The 20,012-nt window shown below is 43.9% G+C and overlaps 1 long non-coding RNA gene across 1 annotated transcript in view; it reads right to left on the bottom strand.

Annotated features, from left to right (window-relative positions):
- Window positions 1-4,527, bottom strand: part of LOC131915344 (uncharacterized) — a 117,695-nt gene extending 113,168 nt beyond the window's left edge. The window contains exon 1 of the long non-coding RNA XR_009380321.1: window positions 4,443-4,527. This is a non-coding gene — a long non-coding RNA (uncharacterized LOC131915344). The remainder of the gene's footprint in view (window positions 1-4,442) is intronic.
- Window positions 4,528-20,012: the final 15,485 nt, after the last annotated feature.

Genomic DNA, 20,012 nt, shown 5'->3' with positions numbered 1-20,012 from the left:
AGTCTCAATGTCCTGTCTCTTTGATCAAAATCCCACAGCAATCCTTCATGACGTAGTCAATTTGAGGCCAGCCTTGGTTTTGCCTTGGTTTTACAGATGTGCACCACCAAATCCAGTTTATGCAATGCTGGGGATCAGACTCAGGACCATGTACATGCTAGGCAAGCACTCTATCAACTTTTGTATTTTTTTTACTATTTTTATATTATTGAAAACAGATATTTTTCATATAATATATTCTGATTATGGTTTTCTCTCCCCCAGCTCCTCCAAGATTCTCCCAACCTCCCCTCCAGTCCAAATCCACACCTTTCTGTCTTGTTGGAAAACAAATAGGCTTTGTGTTTTTGTTTTGTTTTTTTTTAAAGAGCCTCCCCTGGAACTTGCAATCCTCCTGCTTCAGCAAACACAAGTGTGGGGTTTCAGGTGCGCCCCACCAGGCCTGTAAGCATGCAGGTTTTTCTATACTTGATATCCTAAGAGTTTTCCTTTTCTCTTTTTAAAAACATTAGGAATATGTTTGAGGTTCATCAAATTGTTTTAATCTACTGAGATGAACACAATGATTTATTGAGTTAGAGAACCATGCTAAAAGATTTTCTAATGTCATCCTTGTATTTCTTGGGGAAATCAATTTTATTACTTTTCTATTTTGTACCCATTACTGGATTTGCTTTGTCATTTGTGTGTGTGTGTGTGTGTTCTGCAGCAATAAGTGAGATTGTCTTGTGATTTTTCTTATTCATATTTTATCAGATTGGACATGAAAGTTCCATTATTAAATAATTTCTGTTTACCCGAAAGATATTGTGTAATACAGGAATTCTTTTATTACTGTTTAATAGAGCTTTGCTTTAACCCCTTGGAGCCTGTGACTATGTGTTGTAGAATATTATTTGAAGGTGTGTTACTTTTGTTTATGTTGCATTTGTTTAACTCTGTGAAGCTATGATACTTTGCCTGTCTAAAACACCTGATGCTCTAATAAAAAAAAGAATAGCCAATAGCAAGGCAGGAGAGAGAGATAGGCAGGGCTGACAGGCAGAGAGAATATGTAGAAGGAGAAATCTGGGAGGACAAAAAGAGAAAAAAGGAAGAGCCAAAGAAGGAGGAGGACTCCAGGGTCCAGCTACCCAGCTACCCGGCAAGCCACAGAGTAAGATGTACAGAAGTGAGAGAATGGGAAAAGCCCAGAGAGGCAAGGTAGACAGGATAAGTTAAGGAAAGCTGGCTCGAAACAAGCAAAGTGAAGGCCAGTGTTAAGAATAAGCCTCTGTGTGTGATTTATTTGAGAGCTGTGTGCTCCCCCCCACCACCAAAAGAGCAAAAACAATCAACAACAACTGTGTGTTGAATGACTCATTTTTTTTCTCAGCACATGTCCATAAATGACCATGTAGTCTCCGTAGTATTTATTGGAGGATTGCAAGTAAATATTAAGTGGAGATACTTGTTTTTGTTGTTTTTTGAGACAGAGTCTCACCATGTAGCTTGGGCTAGCCTGAGCCACTCACTATGTAGACCAGGCTGGCCTTGAACTCACAAAGTCTGCCTGCCTATGCCTCCCAAGCACTGGGATTAAAGGAGTGAGTGCATCATCATGCTTGGCCTGAACGTACTAATTGTATTAGTTACATTTCTATTGCTAGGAAGAACACAGTGGGATAAGAGTCCGTGAAGGCAGAGCCAAGGTGTGGCAGCAGGAGGTGGAAGCTGAGAGCTCACATCCTAAACCACAAGCAGGAAGCAGAGAGTGAACTAGGCTTTTAACTTCAAAGTCCCACCCCCACCCCAGTGACACACCTCCTCCAGCAAGGCCACTCTTCCTAAACCTACCCAAATAGCACCACCAACTGGGGACAAGTGTTCAAACATGTGAGCCCATAAGGGACCGTCTCATTCAAAACACTACACTCATAAAATTGGAATCTATGAGTAGTGAGGACTGTGTTCATATTGTAAATGGTAGGAATGCTAGCAAATCAGAAGAAGCGATGCCAACCACATCATTTGCAACCCTAGAGGTTCCTGCTGGACTGGACAACAGCACTCTAATTGCTTGGGGCTGAGTCGTGGACACTTTAAGGAGAGCCCAAGGCAAGATTTGGATAGTCTGAATAGCCAGAGTGGCACAAATACAACAACTATGTCTCCAATCTCTTCAGCTGTACTACGTTTCTTGACGGCAAACCTATTTACTGGGCTGAGAAATCCCAATCTCTGCCATTACTTAATATTTTATAAACGTGTTTGATTCACTTACGTTGGGAATTTTATCACCCCCTGCTTCAAGACAGAAAAGTTAATGATACCTTTAAAACGGGTGCTTTGCTGACAACTGGACAGTTTACTAGCCATCTGGTGGCTACTGGCGGACCGCTTGGGTTTCAAGTGGCACCACCCCAGTCTTCAAAGACAAGAGCAGAGCCGGCTCTGTAAGAACAGCCTGGTGCTGTTCAACTTTGCAAAAGGTCTGTTTCTGACAGTGTCACATAAGGGCACCAGGAAGTAAAGTTATTGGGCCTGTAGTCATGTTTCAGGGCTCTGGTGACTGCCGTGGGAGGCATTATTGCTAGTCCTGGCTCTAGGCTCTTTGTGGCACAGTGTGTCCCAATCAGAGCTCTGCAAACTGTGGTGGCCTGGAAACGTTTGGGAAAGTGAGAACTCTGATACAGTAGGGTGGGAGTGGGGACCACATTTGTAACAAGCTCCTGAGGTCTGCTGCTGGTGGTGGTCATGGTCCAAAGGCCACACTGGGGAAATCAGGTCCGGGAGTCATGGACGCTTTTGGCTTCAAAGTCAGAGAGATGCTCTGAAAGCATAGACTGCTGACTGGTTCCACCTCCCAGAGACTCAGCTGCAGTGGCCTTCCAACTGGTTCCTAAGTAACAATAATGCTCTTCGCCCAGAGATCTCTTTGGGGAATTACTTGTCTAGCCTATCAAGCTCCAGCCTAGGGAACTCCCCCTGCCCCACCCCCCAGACCCCATGAAATTCTCAAGGGCAGGGCTGATCTTGTATTCATTTGATCTGGCGTGAATATGGCAAGAACAGTTAACGCCACCTGGACCTATGGCAATTAAATGATAAGCTTTATCATCTGGTGGAAACTTTCTTAAGGGCTTTCTGTCTCAGCTGGCATAAAGCTAACCAGCACCTGCCAAATCTTGCTATCAGCTTATCCTTACACGTTCTCTCTTCTCTAGTCTTTTCCTTTTTGCAAGTGGCAAGCTCTGGAAAGAAGCTGGGTGGGGGTGGAGGGCCATGGTCTCTTCCGTTCGCAGCTCTTACACCTAAAACAAGACCTGTCCAAATGCAAGTGGTCCATAAATACTGCAGGAAGACAGGAAGGAGAGAGAAAGGGAGGAAATGTATCCCCCTGCTGTGTATTTTGTTACCAACGTATCTTCAAAATTAACTAAACTGAATACTTTGCCCAAGGAAGAACGTTGTTCTAGACCTTTGTTTTAGTTAGGTCTTTACTACCAATGAAGCCCCTCTAGTGATAATAATTCAAATTTCTTAGTAAGAAGGATTTAAAAAAAAAAAAAAAGCCAATGTGTTACCATACTGTTGGCTGACACAAAGTATCTGGTAACCAGGTTTCTGGGAAGAGTGTGGCTAGTTCTGTTCCTCAAAACACAGAGCATTCTCTGCTACTATCTTGATTTCTCAGAAGATTGGTCTGTCCTACATGGACAGCAGCTGCCCACCAATTACATTCTGTTTGCCCAGCTAAGCCACCTGCCCCAGCAAGTCAAATTGCCCCTTAGCTCAATAATTAGCTTGTTGGGCTTCCTTTCCTAGTAATGAGATCAAAGACTGCAAATCTTTACAGGGGCTTACTATGTGCTGGTGGCTTCTGGGCATCTGGGGTTTACCGGGACGATCAAATGTAGTCTATACCTGCAGGAGGTCACAATTTTCCTGGAGAGTGAAGCATCAATGGCTTTATGTTATAACAGAACATAGAGACCATGAGATAGTGAGGTAGTGACATTATTCTTTGGAGATCCAGGGAAGACTTTGAGAAAGGGTAACATTTATACTGGCTCTTAAAGAATGCGTAGAAGTTAACTCAGAAGCCAAGCATAGCAACACAATGTTGGCACCCAGGAGGCAATGAAGATACAGGAGGATTGCCTTGAGTGTGAGGCCAGCCTGGGTTATGGCAAGACCCTGACTCAAAAGGGGTGGGGGGATGCCAGACATGGCGGCATGTCCCTTTAATCCCAACACTTAGGGGGCAGAGGCAGGTGGATCTCTTGTGAATTTCAGGACAGCCTGGTCTACAGAGCAAATTCTAGGCAGCCAGGGCTACATAGTGAGACCCTGTCTCAAAAAAGAAAGAAAAGGAGGAGAGACCTAGAGCAGGCTCCGGTGCATTCTGAAGTGCGCGCTCACAGAAAAAACAGTTTCACACCAGCTTAGCGAAGAGTTACCTGCTGTGCCAGCTTTGAGCACGTCTGTGTCCACCGGTACAAACAGCTATTTACACTTTGCTTAAAGGACTTGACAGCTGCTGCGAGTCATTAGAATGTCTGAGCTCAAACCGAGGATGAGCAACATTTAGTGGGAACTAGGGGCGTGGTCACAAGCTCCGGATCTACCCGAAAGTGGCTAGTATAGATTTCCCACTTCCCACCACAAATGGTGCTTAGCCACTGATATTCTTACTCCTGTGGGTGTCTGGTGATGCGCTCCTCCGAATCGCCCACCTTTGCCACCAACAGCGCGTCCAGTCCAACTCTGTTTCTGTCCCCCACCCTCTCCCCCGTTCAGGATCCTCACTACCAGCGCCTGTCTTGGCATGTAGGCACAGGCTACTTTTGCGATTGAGACTTTGCTAATCATTTACCAGGAAAACTTCTCCAGCTAACTCCGAGTTGTTAGTCCATAGACCTCTCTTCAGGAACTAAGTCGTGTAAGCTTTCTCTCCCTCACCCTGTGAACAGGAGCATCTGCCTGTGTGTCCTTAGGAACTGGGAATCTCTTGGAGTGGGACAAGGAGAGAGGGGTCCCATGTCTTTTAAGAGTGGGGAAAGCTTAGGTTTCATTTTCCTTTTTTTATAACTTAAAAACAAACTTGTGTGGGTGTGCCCATGTGTATGTAGGGGGGTGGGGGTGCACGTACACATACATATGTAAGCATGTGTGAGGAGGCCAGAAGTCAGTCTCAGACACTGTTCCTCAGTAGCTGTTCACCCTAATTTTTGAGATAAGGTTTCTCACTGGGACCTGACGTTCACCTACAGGGATAGACTACATGGCCAGGGAGCCCAGCAACCCTGCGTCTCTGCCCCAGCGCTGGGATTAGAAATTAGAAGTTAGAAATGGAAAGCATGCAATCACATCTGGAATGCTTACTTTCCTTCCTTCCTTTTTTCTTTCTCTTTCTCTTCCTTCTTTTTTTTTTTTTTTTTTTTGAGACAGGAGTCTCACAGTGTAGCCTTGACTGGCCTGGAACTCATGATGTAGACCTGGTTGGCCTTGAACTCACAGAGATTCACCTGCCTCTCAAGTGTATAGAATGCTGGCTTTTTATATGATTGTTGGAAATCAAACTCTCTTCTTCATGCTCTCATAGCAAGCACTTTACTGCCTAAGATATCCCCCAAGCTCCAGGTTCCACTTTTCTAATGGGCTCTTAAGTGGTACCAATGTTGCTGGTCTGTGGACCACTCACTGCTACAATCACATTCTGACAGAAGACAGGAAATTGACAGTTACACAACAGCAAGCTAATATATGGAAAACACAAGGCAGGGCCGGTGAGATGGCTTAGTGGATAAAGGCTCTTGCTACCAAGCCTGGTGACCTAGGCTGGATCCCCAGGACCTCAAATGGGAGAGGAAGACAGTCAACACCAGCACATTATCCTATGGCTTCCACATGCATGCTTTGACACTTGCACTACCCCACATACTCATATGCACACACAGTATAAGTGAACAAATGGAATTTTAAAACATTTTAAATAAATCAGAGTAGCAAAAGAACAGAAGTAGGGCCCAGAGTATGAAATGAAAATGGGAAGAGTGTGTTGAAATGAGCATTTTGGAACATGACTGCTGTCCAGTGTGAAGGGCAGCCTGGGAGTGAGCAAGTAAATCATCACTTCAATAATGCTAATATTTATGGAGTACTTACATCATGCTGAGCAAGTGCAACAACACACTCTACAGAATCATCTAGCCCAGTCCCTTCAATAGCCCTGTGACACAGGTGACTGTGGTAGACAGAACCACGCCACTAAACATGCCTGTGCTCTGAGTCCATGTGAATATGGGAAAGGACAATTAAGGTTGCAGATTAAATGTATCATCTGACCCTAAGTCCAAGGGAGATGGCCTTGGATTTTCTGAACAGGTGTAATATAATCCTAGACTACTAAAAATAAATGAAGCAAATAAATGAAGGAAAAAGAAGACATTGTCAAGGTGATGCCGTGTTTAAAATGCTCAACCAGCCATTTTAGGCTTTGCAAATAGAAGCAAGCCCCACACCCAGCAGTTCTAGGAATAGAAAGCATAGTGGGCCTGCATTTCCCCCCTAAAACCACAGAAGACAGCCAGCCCTTCCACCATCTTCATTTTAGTTACGTAGGACCCTGAACCATAACAAATCTCAATTGTTTTAAGTCACACAAGATGTTAGGAATTTGTTATAGCAGCCAGAGGAGAGTAATACAGTATCTTTTGAGTATAAGGAAATAAATGCACAAAGTTCCTTCACTTGGTAGTAACTGGCTAATTTGGAGTCTGAACTCTGGAGATGTACTTGGCATTGGTTAACAATGTATTTAACATCGTATGGTAAGCATCTGAATTTAAGAAATCAGACTTGGTAGGATTTTGTGACAATCCAATATGCATAGATTCGGGAAATGAAAAATAGACTAGGTGTGTGTGTTGTAGAATATTAATTTAAGGTGTGTTACTTTTGTTTATGTTGCATTTGTTTAACTCTGTGAAGCTGTGTTACTGTGCCTGTCTAAGACACCTGATGGTCTAATAAAAGGACTAAGTGGCCAATAGCTATACAGGAGAAAGAGTAGGCAGGACTGGCAGGCAAAGAGGATTTACAGAGAAGGAGAAAACTTGGAGGAGAGATCTAGGAATGAGAGGGAAGGAGGTGGACTTCAGGGGCCAACCACCCAGCTACACAGCAAGCCACAGAGTAAGAGTAAGATTTACAAAAGTCAGAGAACGGGAAAAGCCCAGAAGCAAAAGATAGACAGGATAAGTTAAAGAAAGCTGGCTAGAAACTAAGCCAAGCAAAGGCCGGGCATTCATAACTAAAAATAAGCCTCCATGTGTGATTTATTTGGGAGCTGGGTGGCTGGCCCCCCGAAAAGAGTAAAAAATCCAACAACATAATGTGTGGATATACACTACAATCCCAGCTACTTGGGAAGTTAAGGCAGGAGAGTGAAGCAGTCTCTCAAAACTAAAGTAACATGAGGAGGAGAAGGAGGAGAAAGAGGGAGGAGGAAGGGAAGAGGAGGGGGATGAAAGAAGAGGAGGAAGGGATAGGGAAGAGGAAGAGGAGGAAAGAAGATGAGGGGGAGGAAATTCAGAGCAACACCAAGGTTTTCTAGTTTACCTTATTGCTGGAGATACAGCATCTTTCCATTTTTACTGACACAAGCAGCAGATGAGCAAGTGGATCTTATAGGAGAGGGTAAAAATGCATCTGTATTTAGTGTCCATCCTTAAATCCAGACTCAGCCAGTTGTCAAAGCAAACTATGAAAGCTTCTCTTTAGGACATGGTGCTCCTAACTTCACCATTCAAGTTCATGGGGGACAAAGTTGGGGTAGGAGATGAGCACATGACCCCTGGGGAGACTGTCAAACAGGGTTGACATCTACTTTTTCTTTTCTGTGCTGGGGACTGAAGCCAGGGCCTGTACATGCTAAGCAATTACTTACCACTGAGCTGTATCCCCAGACCTTAAAAAAAATATTATGTGGAGACAGGGTCTACCCAGGCTGGCCTTGCTCTTACTCTGTAGGCTTGATTGGCCTTGAGTTTGTCATCCTCCTGCCTCACACTCCTGAGCAGCTGGGATTATTGGCCTTTCTGTGCTGCCAGACCTGGCTTATCCTTCAAAGACTTCCTGGTGGTATGTGAATCGGTGTGGTCAAGCATTTCTCTTCTATACCATGTACTTTGCTCAAACTCAGCTCGTAAAACACTTGCCTATGAAACATCACTAGATCTCTCGTCTTAAATTCACAGTACACTGTAAGAACAAGCAGACAAAGTGTCTTAAGTTCAGAGGAAAATACCCTGCTGCTAAACACAGTCACAAAGTCCTGCCAGAGGGAAACAATGTTGAGTGAGATATCACAGGCTTTGATGAGGCAAGGGTCTGGTTCTGCTGGATATTATCTGTGTGGTCTCAGGCAAGTTACCTAATCTCTCTGAGCCTCTCTTCCTCATTTGTAAAGTGGAGAATCTAAGTGCTAAGTGCATGAGACACACTCAGTTGAACACTCTATGATAAAAAAAAAAAAAAGCAGGGAACCCTACCTATAGCATACCATCCCCTGTCGTGGGTGATTAATTTTAAACAGGCTATTTTTTTTTTAGCATAAAAACAGGTTATAATTTAAAAGTCCAGGGTCATTTTAAACAGTAAAATATTTTCTGTATAGAAAATAGTATAAATGCTAACATTTTCCAATAAGCCCTTTTAAGCCAAATGATAGCTGAATTATACATATATTGATTAGATTCTGGGATACATAATAAACCTATCTTCATCTGTTTAGAGAGCTATGTTTTACTTAAGTTGTGTAAGTGAACTTCTACACAGGCTATTTTTATCAGCCCTCATGTGAAATGGAGATTTCTGGTATCCACACATAGCTTAGATGTCAAACAACCCTGTTTGACATCATTTGTTACCAAGTTTCAAAGTGTGGGTTCCCAAATTCAATAACCCACAAAAAAAGCAGGCACAAACCCAGCTTCAAGCCATAATTGTACTAAAAAAAAAGTTCATCTAGAAACCCAAGATGGAGTCACAAAGCCTTTCCCTCCCTCTCTAGGTAATCTTCTTCCCATGCTAACATGCTAACAAACTATGGTCTTTCCTAAGGAAGCCACATAGTTTGCTGGCCATGGTAGTGCACGCTTGTAATCCCAGCACTCTGAAAACAGAAAGAGGAGCTATCAAGGCCAGCCTGGGCTACACAATGATGTCTCAAAAATAACTGACAAAAAATAAAAGGCCTGGGGGTGTTGAGATGACTCAGTGGATATTGAAAAATTATGGACAGAAAGCGAACCTTGGCAAAGAGCTTGCAGTAATTTTTTGGGAGAAATTAACAGCAAATAAGAAAAGAAGAAAAAGACAATTACTAGTTTTAAATATTTTACATTGGATTGGATTGTTTTATATTGTATACAAATTATATATATTGAAATTGATATTGTTAGAAAATGCTATATGTATATTTCTAATTGTACTTATACCGTTCATTTAACAATGCAATTTTCTGATCCTTGAATGTTATTATTACCAACTATTAAGATATAAAGAAATGAAAGTTAGTGGTTAGATATTACAATAGAACTTGTAGTCATATTAGGTATGTTTTAAAAATTGAGCAGATATATTTTAGACAGGTCATCTTCAAACCCTTCAGAGATCTACAGAATATGGCATTTAAAATGTTTTGATAACTTAGAAAATTTTTCTTTTTTGTTATGACTATGAGACATGTCGGCTCCTGGCAGTACCAATCTACTTCAGGGAAAATATGGGCATTGAAGAAACTGCGTATGGAGTTAGCTTTCATTGTGGCAAAAGTTAGCCACTGGACAACAAAGTATCCTCGAATCAACTGCTGACAAAATGGACAGACAGGACATGAAACAAAGGACTATTGATTCTTGCCTAAACAAACATGGTTATGGCTGTATCAAAAGGCATCTTCTGAGGCCAGGACAATATGGCACCATCCCTGACGTGGCCTTCGCAACTCGGAAAAGGTACAGTGCCCTTTTCTTCGAAGGCAGCTGAACAGGCAGTGGGCCGATGGCTTCTGATGTGCTATGGAACAGCAGCTGAAACAGTTATTCTTGAAGAGTAACTAAGCTCATGCCTCTCAATAGTAGACTGGCATTTGATAGAGAGATGTGGAGAAGAATGGGATGCTGAGATGAAGCCATTTGTACACAGCCAAGAAGAATGGAGAGCTGAATTAAAAAACCATCAACATTTTCCAGAATTTAAAATCCTGAATCATGACATGACACTAGTGGAATTCAGGTGTTTCTGGTGCATGGACTGCTCTCACCCAATGTGAGGTTGAACTGTTGACCTTGTGTACATCCTACTTCACAAATGAGTCTGTCAGATATGCTAAGCCTATATAGGCTGAAGATGATGCCTCAGCATTGTGGAGAAACCTCAGGTGACTGTCCAGGCAGCTGGCTGTTTCTGTCAACTCACAAATTTTTTGGAAGTTGCTTGCATGCACTTTCTGTTTTTATTTTTGTTAGCTAATATTATTTCCTTCTTGGGTCTCTGAGGGAGTTGAAGATTAGTTAGTTATAGTTGAAGGTTAGTTAGTTATAGTTGAAGATTAATTAGGATAGAAAGTGAATTAGATACATTTTGGACTTACCAAAATAGGATAGATAATGAAATTATTTTCTCTGAATTTGTCAAATACAAATGGACTAGACATAGTTTAGGTATTTATTACTTGTATATATTGTATATAGTTATTGTACTTTTGTATATAGTTTTTCTTTTGTTAGTTATAACCTTTTTCTTTTTTTTCTTTTTATTAAAATAGAAAAGGGGAAATATGGTGGTATTTTATTTGTACTGAAATGTGATTTTAATTGTATGTTAATAAATAAAGTTGCCCGGGGGTCAGAGCTATTAGAGCCATAGCAAAAGCTGGGCAGTGGTGGCACACGCCTTTAATCCCAGCACTTGGTAGGCAGAGATAGGTAGATCTCTGTGTGTTCAAGGATACAGCCAAGCATTGGAGACACACGCCTTTAATCTCAATACCAACCATAGAAGACCTGGAAGTCTCTACAGACAGACAGTGACGAGGAGGTCACGTGTTTGGGTTTACAACCAATGAGAAGGCAGAACAGCTAGACTATATAAAGACATACACACAGGAAGTAGGTCCTTTTCGGAGAGCTCTCTTGGCTGAAGAGGATCGCTGAAGCAGGAAGGGTGAGGCTCTTAGCTCTGACCTCTTGGCTTTCTTCTCTGAATCGGCTCTGTGTTTCTTATTTAATAAGACTGTTGGTTACATCTACAACATGCTAACACACTATGGTCTTTCCTAAGGAAGCCATATAGTTTGCTGGCCATGGTAGTGCACGCTTGTAATCCCAGCACTCTGAAAACAGAAAGAGGAGTTATCAAGGCCAGCCTGGGCTACACAATGATGTCTCAAAAATAACTGACAAAAAATAAAAGGCCTGGGGGTGTTGAGATGACTCAGTGGATAAAGGCTCTTACCACCAAACCAGACAGCCTCATTTTGATCTCTGAGACCCACACGGCAGAAGGAGAAATAGACTCCCTAACTCCTGCAAATTGTCCTCTGACCTCCATGTGTGTGCTGCGGTGAATGAGTGTACACACACGGGGGAGGGAGGAATAGAAGGAGAGGGGGAGAGAGAGATTAAATGCAGCGAAAATTTTGAAGGTCTTGTATACCACATGCTTATTCAAAGAGCATGTCTCCCATGTCTTCACCTTGTCTTCGTCTCCTCTTTCCTTGTGGTTAATTTTCTTCATACAATTTACATCTGTGTGAAACTGTGTCATAGATATACGTGTGAATAGTGTCTGTTCCTTCCATGCCCAGCTGTGTGCGAGGACTATGGAGTCTTTCCCTGCCTGTTAAAGTGGTTATGCTTATAGTCCACTGCTGTATTCTTGCCACTTAAAATTGGTCTGCAACATGTTCAGTCAATGATTATATTACTTATAGGTCAGGCTCTGCAAACTTCTCTGAATAAGCATTCTTTTATCAGCCTCACGTTGTTGGTAAGGTACTCACCCAGGACATACAGACAGCATATGGTGGGATCTAGACTCAACCTATACTTGCGTCCCACCCCCTCTGAAGCATGCAGTGGTGGCATGCTTTGAGAGGTGTATTCAACACTGCAACATGACATTGTCATCTACAAAAACTTACACTCAAGAACCACATAATTGAGGTTATAATGTAAACACACACACACACACACACACACACACACACACACACACGGAATAATATTTTAAGTAAGTTTACAGTTTTTGTGTTGGGCCTCATTTATAGCCATTCATGGCCACAATACAGCCCACAGGCCCTGAGTTGGACACACTCAAAAGGATCTTTAAGTCCTCCTCCAAATCTGACATTAATTGACATGAAAACACTTGATAATCATACAAGTTAAAGCATAAAGCGTTTTAGCTCATAGTTTAGTTTCCCAGCCTCTTGCTACGGCCTCAAAAAGCAAAAGATGCATAATCCTAGCACAAAGGCAGAAAGCAGACACGTTTTAAAAAGGACAATATTATTTTAATGAGACCATCAGCCAACTCAGGCGGACCTGTTAAGGGTCCACTTGGAAACAAGAAACACCCTCTGCTCCAAGCCACATGCTGTGTTTTTTACTACGGGGTGGGGTGGGCAACAGAAAATGGGTTCATGATGAGAGCATGTGAGAGCAGTGACAGAGTGAGAACAAGCAATAGTTTGTGTGAAGATAGGAGGTACTGTGCCTGCACAGGTGTAGGCCATGGGGGGAGGTCACCTCCAGGGCTGGGGTAGGCTTGCTAAAGGCTGACCTAGGTGTGCAGAAAGTAAGGGCAGCTTGGCTTTAAATTCAGAGTGGGACACACACAGCTCAGGGGCTGCTTTTCTGGGCTGGTTGGTTACAGCACCTGTTTGGCCATTACTAGTTTATCTACTGTCGCTTGCCTCCCTCTGCAATGTTTCCCAACTCTGAATTTATTTCCTCTTTCTCTCTCCCTCACCACAACCTACCACAATGTTTAGGAAAATCAGATGTCGATCAGTTTAGAAATAACCTTTCAAGGCTGTTGTGAGGGATAGCGACATTAGAAGGGTGTCAGCAAACACTGGGGGTTCCCTTGGGACAGTGTCTTGCTTGGCTTGACTCTGAGTTTAACCTCCTCCCACTGACCCATGCTCAAGTGCTAGTAAATAGTTGACTAGCCGTTTTCCAACATTAACAAGTTTGAACTAAATACTAACACAATGGTTATGTAAGAATTAATACTTTAGCATGTCAGAAATAATAACAGCAAATTGAGACAAATAAAATAGACAAGGCATTTTCTATAAGTAGAAGATTTACTATTTAAGGAGTGAGACAATAAATATAAAAGTTGTTCAAACATTGTAAAATAGATAAATGGTGTTTTGTTTGTTTGTTTGTTTGTTTTTGTTTTTTGTTTTTTGTTTTTTGTTTTCTGGAGCTGAGGACAGAACCCAGGGCCTTGCGCTTGCTAGGCAAGCACTCTACCACTGAGCTAAATCCCCAACCCCGATAAATGGTGTTAACAGACAATTCATCAAAGAAAAATTTAAATGACCAAGAAAATATAAATTTGAAATAAAGCTTTCATATTTGCCAAAACTTGAAGACTATAAAATGAAACAATAGATCTTTTTGCTCATCAAATTAGTGTGAGTGAGAAGAGGGAGGCAGAAGAAAAACAAGGAAAGAGGGGAGGGAGAAAAGGCGCTACAGTATGGAAACGGTCCATTTGCAAGCGAGGTTTTATTTGTAGAATTGTCCATCATAAGATCAATTTTCTAAAATGTAATTTGATAATATTATGAAGAACATATCTAAAATGTATATCATTTGATTCAGTAGCTGCAGTTCTATAATCTATCCTTGGGCAACAATCTAGAACTATAGAACATTTATAGGAATGATATTCATCTCAGTGTAATTTGACCCAGGAGGAAAATACACAAACCTTCAATAGCTACAGTGCAAAAATACAATTACTAAATGTTTTTAAAAATACACAATACTTTAGGAAAGTATTAGGCTATAATATAGACAAAATAATGTGATTATAAAAATATATTTTGAAGTTGAGATACTTTCACAAAATTTTGTGTTTCCAATTATGGATATATATGTGTATATACATATATATGTGCCTGGTATGTTTTCTGTGTACATATGGTGTATATATGTGTGTATACACTTTCACATACACACACACACACACACACACTCTAGCTAATTGATTCAAAAGTTTATATCTTTCACACTTTGAAACTGTAATCCTTCTGAAGTAAATACATCTTTTTCTCTTTTGTGGTGTGTATGATTGAACAAAAAGCCAAGTTTTCTCCTTTTTAGTTTTAGATTATTATTTTTGTATTTGTATGGGTGTTCTGTCTGCACCTATATAAATATATGTACACCACGTGCATGCCTGGTACCCTCAGAGGCCAGAAGAAGGCATTGCATCCACTGGAACTGGACTTACAGTTGGTTATGAGCTGCCAGGTGGGTGCTGAGAACCAAAGCCACCTAGGTTTTCTGCAAGAGCAGCAAGTGCTCTTAACCACTAAGCCATCCTGGTACCCGCCCCGCCCAGCTTCATTCTCAATGTGAAAAACTACAAGTTGCTTTTTAAAATCAGAAATGGACTTACTGTGACCCCGTGTCATGACTATGAAATCAAATCAACTTTGGAATATTATAAAGAAAAAGAAATAAAGACAAGTGGAAAGGCACTCTTAACTGTGCGGGGCTGAATGATAAAGTAATCAGTATAAAAGAGAGCTGTAGTAGTAAAGACCAGACCTCCAGTGCGCCCTCAGCACTGCAGTAGTAAAGACCAGACCTCCAGTGCGCTCTCAGCACTGCAGTAGTAAAGACCAGACCTCCAGTGCGCCCTCAGCACTGCAGTAGTAAAGACCAGACCTCCAGTGTGCCCTCAGCACTGCAGTAGTAAAGACCAGACCTCCAGTGCGCCCTCAGCACTGCAGTAGTAAAGACCAGACCTCCAGTGTGCCCTCAGCACTGCAGTAGTAAAGACCAGACCTCCAGTGCACCCTCAGCACTGCAGTAGTAAAGACCAGACCTCCAGTGCGCCCTCAGCACTGCAGTAGTAAAGACCAGACCTCCAGTGCATCATCATCACTGCAGTAGCAAAGACCAGACCTCCAGTGTGCCCTCGGCACTGCAGCAGTAAAGACCAGACCTCCATTGTGCCCTCAGCACTGCAGTAGTAAAGACCAGACCTCCAGTGTGCCCTCTGCACTGCAGTAGTAAAGACCAGACCTCCATTGTGCCCTCAGCACTGCAGTAGTAAAGACCAGACCTCCAGTGCGCCTTCAGTACTGCAGCAGTAAAGACCAGACCTCCATTGTGCCCTCAGCACTGCGGTAGTAAAGACCAGATCTCCAGTGTGCCCTCAGCACTGCAGCAGTAAAGACCAGACCTCCAGTGTGCCCTCAGCACTGCAGTAGTAAAGACCAGACCTCCAGTGTAATCTCAGCACTGCAGTAGTAAAGACCAGACCTCCAGTGCATCATCATCACTGCAGTAGCAAAGACCAGACCTCCAGTGTGCCCTCGGCACTGCAGCAGTAAAGACCAGACCTCCAGTGCGCCCTCAGCACTGCAGTAGTAAAGACCAGACCTCCAGTGTGCCCTCAGCACTGCAGTAGTAAAGACCAGACCTCCAGTGTAATCTCAGCACTGCAGTAGTAAAGACCAGACCTCCAGTGCACCCTCAGCGCTGCAGTAGTAAAGACCATACCTCCAGTGTGCCCTCAGTACTGCAGTAGTAAAGACCAGACCTCCAGTGTGCCCTCAGCACTGCGGTAGTAAAGACCAGACCTCCAGTGTGCCCTCAGCACTGCAGTAGTAAAGACCAGACCTCCAGTGTGCCCTCAGCACTGTAGTAGTAAAGACCAGACCTCCAGTGTGCCCTCAGCACTGCAGTAGTAAAGACCAGACCTCCAGTGTGCCCTCAGCACTGCAGTAGTAAAGACCAGACCTCCAGTGCGCCCTCAGCACTGCAATAGTAAAGACCAGACCTCCAGTGCACCCTCAGCACTGCAGTAGTAAAGACCAGACCTCCAGTGTGCCCTCAGCACTGCAGTAGTAAAGACCAGACCTCCAGTGTGCCCTCAGCACTGCAGTAGTAAAGACCAGACCTCCAGTGCGCCCTCAGTGCTGCAGTAGTAAAGACCAGACCTCCAGTGCGCCCTCAGCGCTGCAGTAGTAAAGACCAGACCTCCAGTGCGCCCTCAGTGCTGCAGTAGTAAAGACCAGACCTCCAGTGCGCCCTCAGCGCTGCAGTAGTAAAGACCACACCTCCAGTGTGCCCTCAGCACTGCAGTAGTAAAGACCAGACCTCCAGTGCGCCCTCAGCACTGCAGTAGTAAAGACCAGACCTCCAGTGCGCCCTCAGTGCTGCAGTAGTAAAGACCAGACCTCCAGTGCGCCCTCAGCGCTGCAGTAGTAAAGACCAGACCTCCAGTGCGCCCTCAGTGCTGCAGTAGTAAAGACCAGACCTCCAGTGCGCCCTCAGCGCTGCAGTAGTAAAGACCACACCTCCATTGTGCCCTCAGCACTGCAGTAGTAAAGACCAGACCTCCAGTGCGCCTTCAGTACTGCAGCAGTAAAGACCATACCTCCAGTGTGCCCTCAGTACTGCAGTAGTAAAGACCACACCTCCAGTGTGCCCTCAGCACTGCGGTAGTAAAGACCAGACCTCCAGTGTGCCCTCAGTACTGCAGTAGTAAAGACCAGACCTCCAGTGTGCCCTCAGCACTGTAGTAGTAAAGACCAGACCTCCAGTGCATCATCATCACTGCAGTAGTAAAGACCAGACCTCCAGTGCACCCTCAGCACTGCAGCAGTAAAGACCAGACCTCCAGTGTGCCCTCAGCACTACGGTAGTAAAGACCAGACCGCCAGTGTGCCCTCAGCACTGCAGTAGTAAAGACCAGACCTCCAGTGTGCCCTCAGCACTGCAGTAGTAAAGACCAGACCTCCAGTGTGCCCTCAGCACTGCAATAGTAAAGACCAGACCTCCAGTGCACCCTCAGCACTGCAGTAGTAAAGACCAGACCTCCAGTGTGCCCTCAGCACTGCAGTAGTAAAGACCAGACCTCCAGTGCGCCCTCAGCACTGCAGTAGTAAAGACCAGACCTCCAGTGCGCCCTCAGTGCTGCAGTAGTAAAGACCAGACCTCCAGTGCGCCCTCAGCACTGCAGTAGTAAAGACCACACCTCCAGTGTGCCCTCAGTACTGCAGTAGTAAAGACCACACCTCCAGTGTGCCCTCAGCACTGCGGTAGTAAAGACCAGACCTCCAGTGCATCATCATCACTGCAGTAGTAAAGACCAGACCTCCAGTGTGCCCTCAGCACTGCAGTAGTAAAGACCAGACCTCCAGTGTGCCCTCAGCACTGCAGTAGTAAAGACCAGATCTCCAGTACGCCCTCAGCACTGCAGTAGTAAAGACCAGACCTCCAGTGTGCCCACAGCACTGCAGTAGTAAAGACCAGACCTCCAGTGCGCCCTCAGCACTGCAGTAGTAAAGACCAGACCTCCAGTGCGCCCTCAGCACTGCAGTAGTAAAGAAAGACCAGACCTCCAGTGTACCCTCAGCACTGCAGGCTCAATTCCCCAATCTCCAGGCTGTGCTTCCCAGCCCCTACATCCCAAAACCTTTAAAACATTCCCCACTCTCCTTGACTCCATTTCCTTAGATGACATTGTTTCTTTTTTATTTTTAAACTGAGACTATAAAGGTCCTGATAATAGCACTTCCCTGCTTCCACCTCCCCTCCTAAAAAGGAAGGATGGGTTACTTGGGTATAGAAGCACACATCTGTTACTGCAGCACCTGAGAGGAGCAAGGCCAGCCTAGTGTACAAAATAGAGTGGCTGAATTGATGACTTCCTGTATTAGAAGACTGTTCATTGCACCGGGGTCTGTATCCCACTGCCTCGCTCCATTCAAGGGCTCTTCTCTGTTCTCTTTATTGTGTCGACAGAAAAACTTGATGCAATGGAGTAGTTTGACATTTCCACCAACCTCCCTACTTTCTGTTCTGTTTGTAGCTAAATTTCTCCAAAGGCCTTAATGGTTGCTGCCTTCTGCTCTCCTCTCAAACGAACCTGACTTTACTCTTGGCTTATCACTCCACATGCACAGCTCCCATCATGGTGGACGTGACTACATCGGATCAAATCCAGAGGCTACTTCTCTGCCATCACCTTTCTGCAAATACTCGGGACTTTGAAACCTGACCACTTCCTTGAAATCGCTCTTCCCTCTTGTTCTGTGACACGGTTTTGCCCTCCTTACCTCATTCCAGTCCCTCCTCCTCTGTTTGAATCTATATTCAAAATCTATACTGGAGTTCCCTAGGGCTCTGCTCTTGGTCTTTTTAAAATTCTAAAACATCAGTGAGGTATATTTGGCATAAGATAAATTTGCCCATTTTTTTTTTTTTTTTTTTTTTTTGGTTTTTTGAGACAGGGTTTCTCTGTGTAGCTTTGCGCCTTTCCTGGAACTCACTTGGTAGCCCAGGCTGGCCTCGAACTCACAGAGATCCGCCTGGCTCTGCCTCCCGAGTGCTGGGATTAAAGGCGTGCGCCACCACCGCCCGGCTTAAATTTGCCCATTTTAAGTGCACAACTATATGATTTTTTAAAATAAATGTGTGATATCGAGTAGCAATCACCACAATCCAGTCCTTGAACATTCTCTTACCCTAATATATTCCTTGCTCAACCACAGCTAATAATTTCAGTCTTTATACTCAGCCCCAGGCACCTGCCAGTCATTGTCCTTATCATTTTCTCCATTGCCACACTCTGTATAGATGACTTCATTACCATCCTGTGGTTTTATACACTATATGTCCAGGATAACAGATGTATGTCCTTAGTGCCAACTTCTCTCCTGCCTCTGGACTCAGGTACCAATGGCCGTCCTGGTTCCCAGTAGCATCTTAGACACTGAAAACACTGTTGTTGCTTGTCTCTTTCCAAAGCCTCTTTAACAGCAGAGCCTGCAGCAAGCTTCAGGACTCAAATCTTGCCTCTTGCTTATCATCTGTGTGATTTGAACAAGAAACTTAATCTCCCCGGGATTTCCTTGTCTATAAAATAAGGATTAAGAACAGAGATATTTCTGCCAAACCTGGTGGCTCCTAATCCCTGCTGCCTGGCTGAGTCGCTGCTCACTGCTCCATCTAGCTGGACAGACAGCATCAGTGCCATACAGCACCAGCCTGGGGAAAGGTCAAAATTCAGAACTCTATGGCCAGTTCTAGTGAATGTCCATCATCGTAACTCAAAAAATCCTAAGTGCAAACGCTCCAGGTGGAGTGTCTGCAGTGCCTGTCTCATGGGATTCATGTAGCCAGTAAACAAATCAACACCTCACCTGGGAAGCATTTAAAACTGAGTGAGCCACATCGCAAGTCCTTGGTTCTCCAAACTTGAGACACATTAGAATCAGGGAAATAGTGACAAATCTGGGTGCCCGGCCTACACCCCTGTATCAATTAACTCAGAACTCCTAAAAAGTGGCTAATGCCTATTTAGACATAGAAACACATTTTCAAAATTCTCACATTTAATTGCAATGTAAGGCTAAGGTTGAGAACCAGGGTAGAAAGATTGATTGCAGTGTATGCTAAGTAAGTAAGATCGACTTGGGTCTCTCTGAAGCTTGGTCACCCATGTCTGACAGATGGATTGTGTCCCTGAATTATTTCATGGCTTTTTTTCTTGATGAAAACCTAAAGTTTAGCTGGACATGGTGGCCCAAGCATGCAATCCCAGCACGCGGGAGACTGAAGCAGGGGGCTCACGATGAGTTCAAGAGGTGTAGAGATACAGAGTAAAACCCTATCTCAAAAAGGCAGAAAGAAAGGGAGAGAGAGAGAGGGAGGAAAGGAGTGACAGAGGGAGAAAGTGAAGAGTAGAGGGAAAAAAGAAAG

The sequence above is a fragment of the Peromyscus eremicus genome, chromosome 7 (assembly GCF_949786415.1).
Source record: "Peromyscus eremicus chromosome 7, PerEre_H2_v1, whole genome shotgun sequence".
In the NCBI taxonomy this organism is placed as follows: domain Eukaryota; kingdom Metazoa; phylum Chordata; class Mammalia; order Rodentia; family Cricetidae; genus Peromyscus; species Peromyscus eremicus.
Note: the sequence above shows the minus strand (reverse complement) of the source record. Positions and strands in the feature narration are given on the sequence as shown.